Source organism: Plectropomus leopardus, chromosome 6 (genome assembly GCF_026936395.1).
Source record: "Plectropomus leopardus strain MGB_pleo_1.0 chromosome 6, ASM2693639v1, whole genome shotgun sequence".
NCBI lineage: Eukaryota > Metazoa > Chordata > Actinopteri > Perciformes > Serranidae > Plectropomus > Plectropomus leopardus.
In genome coordinates, this window is record NC_142181.1 from 2,131,445 (window position 1) to 2,144,203 (window position 12,759).

The window sequence follows — 12,759 nt, forward strand, 5'->3', positions numbered from 1 at the left end:
CATGAGGGGGCCGAGCACACAGCCCTGGGGAGCTCCGGTGTTTAGCACTAATGTAGAGGTGAGACTGCCAGTCCGAACTCTCTGGGGTCTGCATGTAAGTAAGTCCAGTATCCAGTTTCAGAGTGTTGCACTGAAGCCCAGAGTTTTCAGTTTTTCACTCAGCTTCATCAGATCGTGTCAGATGCTGAGCTGAAGTCAACAAACAGCATCCTGATGTAGCTGCTTTTATTCTCCAGGTGAGTGAAGAGCAGTGTGGCGTCCTCGGTGGATCTGTTGGTTCTGAAAGCATACTGGTGAGGGTGAGTTATAATTTAACTTCATTATTTTATCTGTATATTTATTAAAAAAAAAAAAAATTAAACCTTTTTTAGTTTTATTTATTTATTTTATTTTTTTGCTAAATTTCAGTCAATTTTCTTCCCATGTTTTTGAGTGAAATAAAGTCAGTTCACTCAGGTTTCAAAGGGTTAACCCATGTATTTACATGCTGTTTTTCATTTTGACACACTGCAACACTAACCTTGATCTAAACCCAAGATTATTACTAACATCTTTCATGACCTACGACTCCTGTAACTAAATCCAACATAAAGTATAATACTTCATGTTGGATTTGTTGTCATGTTTTAGATAAAAAATATAAAATATAATAATAATAAAAAGAAAATTATTATGATTAAAAGCAGTTTTTTAATAACCCTCGCCTTTTTCACTTTTATTAAAACTATTTTTAAACGTAATTTTCACATCATCTTTTGCTTATTTCTTGCAATTTGAGGGACATTTCTTATCAAGCTTCTCATTGCCTATTATTTCCATATTTTATTTTTTCTTTAAAATCATACATACATACAAAATTATTATATTTAAAAATATGAAAATATTTAAAATATAATCTAATATATTTCTGACGAATTTTAAATTTTAATAACTCTCCCCGTTTATTAAAATAAGTTTTTTAGGTAATTTTCGTGTCATCATTTAATAATTTCTTGCGATTTGTGGGACATTTCTTGCCACATTGGTCATTGCCTTTCCACCCATGTTTTAGAAAAAAAAAAAAATCAAACCAACTTACTTCAGAGGTTTAAATACCTGTGAAATCCGTAAAAAAAATATAAAATATGATGTTTTGTTAACCGTAAGCAAGTTGTTCTGCCTAAATCTAACCACACATTAACAGTTTATTATAACGTTATTATTAGAACGTGCAAATGTAACGTATCAGTGCAAAAACACACAATGTCAACATTTATTCTGGCGATTGGGTAAGATAGATAAAAATTAAGGCCCAAACCAGTTTATACATGTCTGATGATAACTGTGTTTTCTCTCATATTTATATTAGTTATGTTTATCAGTTTATTCCTGATAAACACCCTCTGACATATTTGCTCTGCATTTTTTATAGATAATTCTCCCAGTGCATGTTTGATAAGCCTACACACACATTTTTAAACCTGGTTCTACATCACTTCACTTGTGCTGCATTAAGACGCCTCTCACAAGCTATTTAACCCTTTGAAATCAAATCAGTTTGAGCAAATTTGGGTTTTTTTTTTCAGAAAGAAGGGGAAAAAAGGCAATGAACAACTTGGCAAGAAATGTCCCACAAATAGCCCCCCCAAAAAGTAAAAGGTGCCAAGAAAATACATTTTTAAAAAGGGGAGGGTTGAAAAAAATGAAATGAAAATTATTTAAATTATTTAAAATTATGTTACTGAAAAAAACATATTTTTGATTTTTCTGCACTTTTTAAAGACATCTTTTTGTTTGTTTTTACTTTTTTTTTTTTTTTAACTTATCACTACTAATCTGGTAATTTTCTTTTAACTTGTTACTAATTTTTTGCTTTTCCTGTAAATTTTCTCATCACCTTTTCCTCGTGTTTTTTAAAAGAAATCAAACAGATTTGTTGGGGTTTCAAAGGGTTAAACTCTGACTGTCGTGTGTGTGTGTGTGTGTGTGTGTGTGTGTGTGTGTGTGTGGGAGGAGGATTCTTTTGTCATTTTGAAACAGATGTGTGTGTGCAGTCTGACACGTAGCACATTCCTCCTCTCCAGCAGCTCCTCTGTCACCTCGGCGCCCGTCTGATCCGGGGGGCGGGGCATTAATTGTGTGTCGTACGTGCATCGCTCTTGTTCTGGTTTTATAACGTGTTTTGAAAAAGAACTGCAACAACAAAATGAGAGTTAACGAAGTATCGAAGCCCGCAGTTGTTGGTTTTTTCCTGCTCCACCCTCCTGTCCTTGAGAGCCCATAACCCAGAGATGACTCACTTCCTCTGCTGAAATCTCCCTTTTCACTATGTCCCAGATTCTTCCTGAAAACACGTGATGAAGATCATGAAAACATACTACAAATAAACTGAATTATTACACTCACGCCACCGCGCAGGAACAAAGTGGAAAAACACTGAATGAGTCAAATGATGCGGCCATAAAACATAATTATCTTTATTATCATTATGTAGGCTCATTAAAAGTTGGTTTTAACAACCGGCCTGTTAACCCCGTGAAACCTGAGCAGGCTGGCTTGATTTTTTTCAAAAACATAAGAAGGCAAAGAGCTATGAAAGACATGACCCAAAAATTAAAAGAGTAAATTAAAAAAGCGCAAGAAAAATACCTTAAAATTAGTTCAAAAATGAAACAAATTTACAAACAAAGTTACAAACAAACATAAACATAAACATCCATAAACATGGAAATGAACAGGAAAAAAATGCCTAAAAAATATAATAATTTTGCAACACAATTGATGTAATTATAATAATTATAGATATTGTTTTTTTCTAATTTCCCCTTGCTTTTTGGGATTTTTTTATGAATATTTATTTACTGTAAATTATATCTGATCAAATGCGCATCACTGAGACCTATTTTATACTTTGTACATGCTGTCATTTTTATTTTATGCTTTTAGGGAATGTCTTTTATGTATTTTCTAGGTTAAACAAACATCGCCCGCATGGGAGGTATTTCCAAAAACAAAGGCTTTTCTTGGTCACATGATGCTATGGCTATGTACTCTGGGAAATAATGACGACTAGTGCGGCGGCTGCAATAGAAACAAAGCTGCTAATGTTTTAAACATCCATCGCCATGGTTACTCGGATGTTACCTTAGGAGAAGTCGCAGAACGTCACTCAGTGGAAACACAGTCATCTCACAATTGTGGTTTATCGACATTTCGAAAATGTCGCTTAAGATTTGCGCAAATCTGTAACAGAAACCCGCCCAGTGTCGATGTCTTTCCGAAAAAAAAATGGCAGTTGACTATGAAGTGTTGTAGGTTGTAGTTGTGGTGAAAGGGTTAAATGTTTAGCACTCAGTTAATGAAAAGTTCTCTTCACCCGAACACAAGCGGAGCTCTTTGATCTGTGGTCTTCGGTGTGTGTGCCGGCCTCCCTGATGTCAATAATAAACCCGATCACAGCTCATGTGCACGCTGAACACACAGATCTGTGTGTGTGTGTGTGTGTGTGTGTGTGTGTGTGTGTGTGTGTGTGTGTGTGTGTGTGTTTTACATGCTGGTAAATTTCCATTTACTGATTCAGTCCCTGAAGGCCATAAAGTGCTTTTACAGTTCGTGCTTCCAGAGTTTTACAATGTTTATCTGGATTCTTCTCGTCACTTTTCCTCGCCTGCCACGGTCACGTTGTAAACATTCACAGCATTTCTGTTGGCAAAGCAATTTTAAAGGTCCAATAATTTTTTTAGGGTCAGAGTTTTATTTTGAATTTATACTAAAACATGTTAACATGCTTTATTGTTAAAAAAAGCATTTTTTTCCTCACACTGTCTGCCTGAACACACCTATATTTACCCTCTGTCCGAAATACTCTGTTAGCGTCCGTAGCTTTAAGACCCCCTAGAATGTATAGAAAAGTGGATGGATATATACTATATTATGAATTTTTGAAGCCATTTTGCACAACATACCGTACTATGACTTTTTTTCATGCAATTTTAACAACAGAAAAATCAAACATAATGAAAAACGATAGTATGGTACGTCGCTTGTTGTGACATGTCATAGTATAGCATGTTCAAAAAACGGCCCAAAACATCAGAATGTAGTATGTTGATATTATTATTATTCTTGTATGTCAACAAAAGTCACATTTTAACATGTGGAAAAAGGGACTGAAACAACGTATTATAGCTTGTAAAGACATGTCGTAGTATACAATGTCAAAAAAAAGGGCCAAATAGTTATCATTTAGCGTGTCAAAAAATGGCCAAAAATGCCACAGTGTAACATTTTAAAAAAACATCAAATTTTGACATGTGGAAAAAAAGGGCTGAAAACAACATTTTATAGCTTGTAGTAACACGTCATAGGATACAATGTCGAAAAAAAAATCCAAAAACGTCATAATATAGTATGTCAAAACAATGGCCGAAAACGCTATAGTATAGTATGTCGTAAAAGCCAAATTTTGTTATGTGTCATATGTAATAAAAATGGCTGAAAGCAAGATAATATAGCTTGTATATACAATTTCAAAAAAAAGTCCAAAAACATCATTATTTAGCATGACTAAATATTAACAGAAAAGGCCATAGTATAGTATATTAAAAACTGAATTGAATTTTGACATCAAAAAATCAAAAAAACAACATATTATAGCTGGCAGAGATGCGTCATAGGGTTGAAAAAAAGGCCAACGTTGTAAACTATAACGTGTCTCCAAAAGCAAAAATGTGTCGTTTTAGATTGTTTTGAGCTATCATTGACAGGAAATCACGCGCGGAGGGGTGCAAACTTCCGAATAAGCCACTCGAAGTCCAGCCAATGAGGAGAGACGGAGAGAGCGATGACGCGACGGACCTCCAGATGAAAAGAGGATCAGCGGATCGCTGTATGTGCTTTTGCCTGATCTGTGTGTTGACGGTATATGTAGCTCCTGTAAAAGGGAGTGAGGTAACTGTTTGCTTTTGATTTAAAGTTTTTGGACATTTTTAGCCTTGAATAAAGCCTGCCTCGAGCAGTTTTAACCTTTTTCTACCATCTCTGGGTGTTCGCACTTCTTCCTTCTAACAAACTGGTGAGTGGCAAAAAGACAAAACGGGACAAAAAAGAAACCGGTTACTGGACAAGAGCGAACTCTCTGTTTGCTGCCTGGATTTGACCACAACTCTCTCCCAGAGCTGTCATAATCATGTCGAAAAAAAGGCTGAAAACACAATAGTATAGTATGTTGAAAAATTTCAAAATATGACGTGACCCAAGGACAGCTGAAAACTGCAGAAAATAACGTGCCCAAACACGCCATAGCATAGATGCTGCAAACAACCAAAAACATCAGAATAAAGCATGTGGAAAAAACAACTGAAAAAGCAATACCACAGTATTGTAAAAAACGACACGTCCCAAAAACAGCTGAAAACCGCTGAAAATAGCGCGCTGAAACACGCTGTGGCATAGACTGTTGCAAAGATGGACAAAAACGCCATAATATGGCATGTTAGACAAATGACCCAAAAAGCAATACTGTAGTATGATATGGTATTTGAGCAGTTTTCAGCTGTTTTTCAGGACATCTCATTTTTTGACATTTTTTACCATGCGATATTGCAGTGTTTTTGGCCGTTTTCACAACATTCTATGCCATGCCGTATCTTGGCACGCTATTTTATGCAGTTTAATTATTGCATTTAATTTGTCAGAATTTTTCCGCACTATTTTATGCATTCTAGAGTCAAATAAATTACGGTAAAGGCAAGCATGGAGAATGGCAAAAATGACATGTCCCAAAAAACAGCTGAAAACTGCATAAAATAGCGTGGCAATACACGCCATAGCAAAGAAAGTTGCAAAAACGGCCAAATTTTTTTTCAAATTTTTTCATTTTTTCAACATGCCATATTATGGTTTTTACAGACGTTTTTGCAACTTTCTATGCTATTGTGAGTCTCGGCAGGCCATTTAATGAGGTTTAAAGCAGTTTTCAGCTGTTTTTAGGACATGTCATTTTCTGACATTTTCGCCATACTATAGCCTTGCCTTTTGGATCATTTTTTCGACATGCCATATTATGGTGTTTATGGCCGTTTTTGTAAAATTCTATGCTGTGGTATGTCTCGGCACACTATTTAATGCGCTTTTATGCTGTTTTCAGGTGTTTTTGCGACATGTTTTTTGTTAGCATTTTTGCCATTTTTGCATTTTTTTCCATAATATAGCCTTGGTGTTTTTGGTCATTTTTTGGAAATTTAATATTATGGTGTTTTTGGACATATTTGCATGTTTAAATGGTATGACGTGTCTCATCTTGCTATTTAATGCTGTTTTGAGGTGTTTTAAGCTGTTTTTGAGACATGCAATTTCTTGCCATTTTTGCCATTTTTGCCATACTATAGCCTTGCTGTTTTGGTAATTTTTTGGACATTGTATATTATGGTGTTTTTGGCCATATTTGCATGTTTAAATGCCATTGCGTGTCTCAGCACGCTATTTAATGCTTATTTGAGGTGTTTTAAGCTGTTTTGGGGACTTGTCATTTTTTGCCTTTCTCCATTTTTGCCATACTATAGCCTTGCTATTTTGGTCATTTTTTGGACGTTGTATATTATGGTGCTTCTGGACATTTATGCATGTTTAAATGCTATGGCGTGTCTCAGCACGCTATTTAATGCTGTTTTGAGGTGTTTTCAGCTGTTTTCGGTCATTTTTTGGACATCGTACTTTATGGTGTTTTTGAATATTTCTGAAAGTTTCTTTGCTATGGCGTGTCTTAGCACGCTATTTTATGCTGTTTTGAGGTGTTTTCAGCTGTTTTTGGGACGTGTCATATTTTGACATTTTTCCATACTATAGCCTTGCCTTTTCGGTCATTTTTCCAAAATCATATTTTATGGTGTTTTTGAATGTTTCTGAAAGTTTCTTTGCTATGGCGTGTCTTAGCACGCTATTTTATGCTGTTTTGAGGTGTTTTCAGCTGTTTTGGGGACGTGTCATATTTTGACATTTTTCCATACTATAGCCTTGCCTTTTCGGTCATTTTTTGGACGTTCCGCATTCGGGTCTTTTTGGTCGTTTTTGAAAGATTTTTTTGCTATGGCGTGTCTTACAACGCTATTTAAAGTTGTTTTGAGGTGTTTTCAGCTGTTTTTGGGACGTGTCATATTTTGACATTTTTCCATACTATAGCCTTGCCTTTTCTGTGATTTTTTGGACATCGCACTTCATGGTGTTTTTGAAGATTTCTGAAAGTTTCTTTGCTATGGCGTGTCTTAGCACGCTATTTTATGCTGTTTTGAGGTGTTTTCAGCTGTTTTTGGGACATGTCATATTTTGACATTTTTCCATACTATAGCCTTGCCTTTTCGGTCATTTTTTGGACATCGTACTTTATGGTGTTTTTGAATATTTCTGAAAGTTTCTTTGCTATGGCGTGTCTTTGCACGCTATTTAAAGTTTTTTGAGGTGTTTTCAGCTGTTTTTGGGACGTGTCATATTTTGACATTTTTCCATACTATAGCCTTGCCTTTTCTGTGATTTTTTTGGACATCGCACTTCATGGTGTTTTTGAATATTTCTGAAAGTTTCTTTGCTATGGCGTGTCTTAGCACGCTATTTTATGCTGTTTTGAGGCGTTTTCAGCTGTTTTTGGGACGTGTCATATTTTGACATTTTTCCATACTATAGCCTTGCCTTTTCGGTCATTTTTTGGACGTTCTGCATTCGGGTGTTTTTGGCCGTTTCTGAAAGTTTCTTTGCTATGGCGTGTCTTTGCACGCTATTTTATGCTGTTTTGAGGCGTTTTCAGCTGTTTTTGGGACGTGTCATATTTTGACATTTTTCCATACTATAGCCTTGCCTTTTCGGTCATTTTTTGGACGTTCCGCATTCGGGTGTTTTTGGCCGTTTTTGAAAGATTTTTTTGCTATGGCGTGTCTTACAACGCTATTTTATGCTGTTTTGAGGTGTTTTCAGCTGTTTTGGGGATGTGTCATATTTTGACATTTTTCCATACTATAGCCTTGCCTTTTCGGGCATTTTTTGGACATCGCACTTCATGGTGTTTTTGAATGTTTCTGAAAGTTTCTTTGCTATGGCGTGTCGTTGCACGCTATTTAAAGTTTTTTGAGGTGTTTTCAGCTGTTTTTGGGACGTGTCATATTTTGACATTTTTCCATACTATAGCCTTGCCTTTTCTGTGATTTTTTTGGACATCGCACTTCATGGTGTTTCTGAATATTTCTGAAAGTTTCTTTGCTATGGCGTGTCTTACAACGCTATTTAAAGTTGTTTTGAGGTGTTTTCAGCTGTTTTTGGGACGTGTCATATTTTGACATTTTTCCATACTATAGCCTTGCCTTTTCTGTGATTTTTTGGACATCGCACTTCATGGTGTTTTTGAAGATTTCTGAAAGTTTCTTTGCTATGGCGTGTCTTAGCACGCTATTTTATGCTGTTTTGAGGTGTTTTCAGCTGTTTTTGGGACATGTCATATTTTGACATTTTTCCATACTATAGCCTTGCCTTTTCGGTCATTTTTTGGACATCGTACTTTATGGTGTTTTTGAATATTTCTGAAAGTTTCTTTGCTATGGCGTGTCTTTGCACGCTATTTAAAGTTTTTTGAGGTGTTTTCAGCTGTTTTTGGGACGTGTCATATTTTGACATTTTTCCATACTATAGCCTTGCCTTTTCTGTGATTTTTTTGGACATCGCACTTCATGGTGTTTTTGAATATTTCTGAAAGTTTCTTTGCTATGGCGTGTCTTAGCACGCTATTTTATGCTGTTTTGAGGTGTTTTCAGCTGTTTTTGGGACGTGTCATATTTTGACATTTTTCCATACTATAGCCTTGCCTTTTCGGTCATTTTTTGGACTTCGTACTATATGGTGTTTTTGAATGTTTCTGAAAAATTCTTTGCTATGGTGTGTCTTAGCACGCTACTTTATGCTGTTTCTAGGCGTTTTCAGCTGTTTTTGGGACGTGTCATATTTTGACATTTTTCCATACTATAGCCTTGCCTTTTCGGTCATTTTTTGGACATCGCACTTCATGGTGTTTTTGAATATTTCTGAAAGTTTCTTTGCTATGGCGTGTCATTGCACGCTATTTAAAGTTTTTTTGACTGTTTTTTTCAGCTGTTTTGGGGATGTGTCATATTTTGACATTTTTCCATACTATAGCCTTGCCTTTTCGGTCATTTTTTGGACATCGCACTTCATAGTGTTTTTGAATATTTCTGAAAGTTTCTTTGCTATGGCGTGTCTTGTTTTGAGGTGTTTTCAGCTGTTTTTGGGACGTGTCATATTTTGACATTTTTCCATACTATAGCCTTGCCTTTTTGGTCATTTCTTTGGACATCGTACTTTATGGTGTTTTTGATTATTTCTGAAAGTTTCTTTGCAATGGCGTGTCTTAGCACGCTATTTTATGCTGTTTTGAGGTTTTTTTCAGCTGTTTTTGGGACGTGTCATATTTTGACATTTTTCCATACTATAGCCTTGCCTTTTTGGTCATTTTTTTGGACATCGTACTTTATGGTGTTTTTGAATATTTCTGAAAGTTTCTTTGCTATGGCGTGTCTTTGCACGCTATTTAAAGTTTTTTTGAGGTGTTTTCAGCTGTTTTTGGGACGTGTCATATTTTGACATTTTTCCATACTATAGCCTTGCCTTTTCGGTCATTTTTTGGACGTTCCGCATTCGGGTGTTTTTGGCCGTTTTTGAAAGATTTTGTTGCTATGGCGTGTCTTACAACGCTATTTTATGCTGTTTTGAGGTGTTTTCAGCTGTTTTTGGGACGTGTCATATTTTGACATTTTTCCATACTATAGCCTTGCCTTTTCGGGCATTTTTTGGACATCGCACTTCATGGTGTTTTTGAATATTTCTGAAAGTTTCTTTGCTATGGCGTGTCTTTGCACGCTATTTAAAATCACAGTGAGGTTTGAGGTTTTTTTCAGCTGTTTTTGGGACGTGTCATATTTTGACATTTTTCCATACTATAGCCTTGCCTTTTTGGTCATTTTTTTGGACATCGTACTTTATGGTGTTTTTGAATATTTCTGAAAGTTTCTTTGCTATGGCGTGTCTTTGCACGCTATTTTATGCTGTTTTGAGGTGTTTTCAGCTGTTTTTGGGACGTGTCATATTTTGACATTTTTCCATACTATAGCCTTGCCTTTTCGGTCATTTTTTGGACGTTCTGCATTCGGGTGTTTTTGGCCGTTTTTGAAAGATTTTGTTGCTATGGTGTGTCTTGCAACGCTATTTTATGCTGTTTTGAGGTGTTTTCAGCTGTTTTTGGGACGTGTCATATTTTGACATTTTTCCATACTATAGCCTTGCCTTTTTGGTCATTTTTTTGGACATCGTACTTTATGGTGTTTTTGAATGTTTCTGAAAGTTTCTTTGCTATGGCGTGTCTTAGCACGCTATTTTATGCTGTTTTGAGGTGTTTTCAGCTGTTTTTGGGACATGTCATATTTTGACATTTTTCCATACTATAGCCTTGCCTTTTTGGTAATTTTTTTGGACATCGTACTTTATGGTGTTTTTGAATATTTCTGAAAGTTTCTTTGCTATGGCGTGTCTTTGCACGCTATTTTATGCTGTTTTGAGGCGTTTTCAGCTGTTTTTGGGACGTGTCATATTTTGACATTTTTCCATACTATAGCCTTGCCTTTTCGGTCATTTTTTGGACGTTCCGCATTCGGGTGTTTTTGAATATTTCTGAAAGTTTCTTTGCTATGGCGTGTCTTTGCACGCTATTTTATGCTGTTTTGAGGCGTTTTCAGCTGTTTTTGGGACGTGTCATATTTTGACATTTTTCCATACTATAGCCTTGCCTTTTCGGTCATTTTTTGGACGTTCCGCATTCGGGTGTTTTTGGCCGTTTTTGAAAGATTTTTTTGCTATGGCGTGTCTTACAACGCTATTTTATGCTGTTTTGAGGTGTTTTCAGCTGTTTTTGGGACGTGTCATATTTTGACATTTTTCCATACTATAGCCTTGCCTTTTCGGTCATTTTTTGGACATCGCACTTCATGGTGTTTTTGAATGTTTCTGAAAGTTTCTTTGCTATGGCGTGTCGTTGCACGCTATTTAAAGTTTTTTGAGGTGTTTTCAGCTGTTTTTGGGACGTGTCATATTTTGACATTTTTCCATACTATAGCCTTGCCTTTTCTGTGATTTTTTTGGACATCGCACTTCATGGTGTTTCTGAATATTTCTGAAAGTTTCTTTGCTATGGCGTGTCTTACAACGCTATTTAAAGTTGTTTTGAGGTGTTTTCAGCTGTTTTTGGGACGTGTCATATTTTGACATTTTTCCATACTATAGCCTTGCCTTTTCTGTGATTTTTTGGACATCGCACTTCATGGTGTTTTTGAAGATTTCTGAAAGTTTCTTTGCTATGGCGTGTCTTAGCACGCTATTTTATGCTGTTTTGAGGTGTTTTCAGCTGTTTTTGGGACATGTCATATTTTGACATTTTTCCATACTATAGCCTTGCCTTTTCGGTCATTTTTTGGACATCGTACTTTATGGTGTTTTTGAATATTTCTGAAAGTTTCTTTGCTATGGCGTGTCTTTGCACGCTATTTAAAGTTTTTTTGAGGTGTTTTCAGCTGTTTTTGGGACGTGTCATATTTTGACATTTTTCCATACTATAGCCTTGCCTTTTCGGTCATTTTTTGGACATCGCACTTCATGGTGTTTTTGAATATTTCTGAAAGTTTCTTTGCTATGGCGTGTCTTAGCACGCTATTTTATGCTGTTTTGAGGTGTTTTCAGCTGTTTTTGGGACGTGTCATATTTTGACATTTTTCCATACTATAGCCTTGCCTTTTCGGTCATTTTTTGGACTTCGTACTATATGGTGTTTTTGAATGTTTCTGAAACTTTCTTTGCTATGGTGTGTCTTAGCACGCTATTTTATGCTGTTTTGAGGCGTTTTCAGCTGTTTTTGGGACGTGTCATATTTTGACATTTTTCCATACTATAGCCTTGCCTTTTCTGTGATTTTTTGGACATCGCACTTCATGGTGTTTTTGAAGATTTCTGAAAGTTTCTTTGCTATGGCGTGTCTTTGCACGCTATTTAAAGTTTTTTTGAGGTTTTTTTCAGCTGTTTTGGGGATGTGTCATATTTTGACATTTTTCCATACTATAGCCTTGCCTTTTCGGTCATTTTTTGGACATCGCACTTCATGGTGTTTTTGAATAATTCTGAAAGTTTCTTTGCTATGGCGTGTCTTAGCACGCTATTTAAAGTTGTTTTGAGGTGTTTTCAGCTGTTTTTGGGACGTGTCATATTTTGACATTTTTCCATACTATAGCCTTGCCTTTTTGGTCATTTCTTTGGACATCGTACTTTATGGTGTTTTTGATTATTTCTGAAAGTTTCTTTGCAATGGCGTGTCTTAGCACGCTATTTTATGCTGTTTTGAGGTTTTTTTCAGCTGTTTTTGGGACGTGTCATATTTTGACATTTTTCCATACTATAGCCTTGCCTTTTTGGTCATTTTTTTGGACATCGTACTTTATGGTGTTTTTGAATATTTCTGAAAGTTTCGTTGCTATGGCGTGTCTTTGCACGCTATTTAAAGTTTTTTTGAGGTGTTTTCAGCTGTTTTTGGGACGTGTCATATTTTGACATTTTTCCATACTATAGCCTTGCCTTTTCGGTCATTTTTTGGACGTTCCGCATTCGGGTGTTTTTGGCCGTTTTTGAAAGATTTTGTTGCTATGGCGTGTCTTACAACGCTATTTTATGCTGTTTTGAGGTGTT